We start from the raw sequence: 2,418 nt of genomic DNA, 5'->3' as shown, positions 1-2,418 counted from the left end.
TTTAAAAAATTCTTATTGATATGTTTTATTTTTATATTAAATTTCTTCATGAATCTCACTTTCCCCATATAATAAATTAAAAAATTTTAAAGATAAAAGGGAAAATTAAAAATCCTTATCAACATATTTTTTTAAAAAGTAAAAATATATGCAATATTCCACACCCCTGGACCCGCCACCTCTGCAAAGGAGTCAGGGAGGGGGACCAAGAGAAATCTTCTCATATCTCTTCTTTGGGGTCATGCTTGTTCTTCATAATTTTGCAACATTTCTTTTTAAAAATTACATTGTGGTTGTTCTTCCAATTTATATTGTTGTGGCTATTGCATTTTATTGTTTTCTTGGCTCTGCTAGCTTCAATTTGTATCAGTTCCTATATGCCTTTCCATGCTTCTCTGTGTTCAAGATGTTCATCATTTCTTACAGCACAGTAATATTCCATTACATTCCTCTACCACAATTTTTTTTAACCATTTCCCAATCAATGGATATCGTCTCTGTTTCCAGTTCTTTGCTACCACAAAAATGCTGCTATAAATATCATGGTAATATGGGGACTTCCTTTTTATCAATGATCTCTTTCATATATATACCTAGTATATATACCCAGAATCTCTGGGTCGAAGGGTATGGTCATTTTAGTCATTTTATTTGCATACTTCTAGAGCAAAGGTCTTTAGCCTTTTTAAGGGTATCATAGACTGCTTTGGTAGTCTAGTGAAGTCTATGGATCCCTTCTCAAGACAATACTTTGATGCCTACATTCATAACAGAAGGAAATATGAAATTTCAGCTAGAGATAAGAGAAATTTTTTTTTTACCATCCAGTTCATGGATCCCTGAACTCTATCCATGGAACCTTGGTCAACAACTCTTATTTTAAAGAAGGAAGGGAAACTCCTGGGTGGTTCTAGTTTCTTGGAGAGAAAGAATGGTCTTGGAATCCAGCATTCTATAGAAATAAAGGGAGTTCTTGGGCAGTGCCAACTTCTTGAAGAAAAAGATATGGCCCCCAGAGCTAGAAAGACTAGCAAGGGACTAAAGGCATGATATGAGGGAGCAAAATACTTCAATTTTGATCTCCGTTACTGTGAGTTATTCAGAGAGTATAGGTCTGGTGGTGTATTTTTCCTTCCATTCTTTCCATAAGCCCTGAAAGCCCTCTTCTCTGGTGATAGTCTTATAGACATCCACTGTACCCTGGTATCTCCGACTGTCACCTGCACAAGTCTGAGCCTGGAAACGTACCTTCACCACATCTGTGGGTTGGGCTACACCTACTGCTAGAGCCCCTGTGGTGCAGCCTGTCAGGAGGTGGCTCCCTATGCCTGCATGCTCAGATCCCTTGGTGTAGAACTGCTTGACAGAGTCGTAGAGGCCGAACAGAGGCAAAACTCATCTGGTGTTGCAACCCAGCCACCATCCCATTGTACAGGCTGCCAGGGACCTCAGTCTTGACCATGGTCAGAATGATGTCCGTGACACCCCAATATTGGGCAGTGGTAGAAGAAGCTCAGACAGCCCCCTGGCTCTCTCCTTGAATCTGCAGTAGGACTTTGGCTGTGTCCAGGGGAAAGGTGATGAGGTCAGCGATGCAGGCAGCAGTGCTAGCCCCAAGGAACTTTACGGTGGCTGTTGGGGGCACATCTGTAGGCTTAAATGCAACCATGATTTGATGCTGGCCTTCTGCTACTTCCCAGGAGGCAGGGGAAAAATGGAAAGATAGCCTCCACTGATTGAGCAAGACCAGATAGAGGAACTCTGCCGGAATCCTGATCTGGAGGGTCTCACAATGATGGCATCTTGATCAAGCTTCTCTAAAGGTGTCCCGCTCTTCAAAGTTGCTCATGGCAACCATGGCCCACTTCCCTTGATTTTCCATAGAAAGTTGTTGGGAAACTGAACACCTAATGATCATACTATGTGCCTGGGACCATAGAGGAAAACACGAGGAGGTGGTGGGGGCACGAGTCCTGCAGCAGAGTCCGGCATCAGGCAGGTTGGGGGCTGCCTAGCAGTCTCACAGCTGGGTCATTACAAAGTCTGTGCCTGGAGGAGGTTAATGTGAGCACTCTATATGAGTTTTTAATGAATAGAGCACCGGCCCTGTAATCAGGAGGACCTGAGTTCAGATCATGCCTCAGACACTTAACACTTACTAACTGTGTGACCTTGGGCACAAAAAGCAAAATAAACAAACAAACAAATAAATAAATTTGGAGATGAATAGAATAAAAGACATAGAGACAGGCTACACAAATTTCATACCGAAATTTAACCAGTGTAACTAAATTGCCATAACAAGGAAACCAAAGCGCCTGAGTATTTTAGTTAGCAAACATGACTTTCTTTTTGGCAAGTGGAGAGAGATCCAGACAAAGGTAATGCCAGTTCAGGATACCAAATCATCTGTAAAAT

At 41.9% G+C, this 2,418-nt stretch overlaps 1 pseudogene; it reads right to left on the bottom strand.

Moving 5' to 3' along the window:
• Positions 1-1,095: 1,095 nt before the first annotated feature.
• LOC138166332 (dicarboxylate carrier SLC25A8 pseudogene) lies at positions 1,096-1,928 on the bottom strand (annotated as a pseudogene).
• Between the last annotated feature and the right edge of the window lie 490 nt (positions 1,929-2,418).

The sequence above is a fragment of the Petaurus breviceps genome, unplaced genomic scaffold, assembly GCF_028583685.1.
Source record: "Petaurus breviceps papuanus isolate PSGF00001 unplaced genomic scaffold, PetGlider_PUasm1.0 221, whole genome shotgun sequence".
Classification (NCBI taxonomy): Eukaryota; Metazoa; Chordata; class Mammalia; order Diprotodontia; family Petauridae; genus Petaurus; species Petaurus breviceps.
The sequence above is the reverse complement of the archived record's forward strand: the minus strand, read 5'-3'. Positions and strand labels throughout refer to the sequence as shown.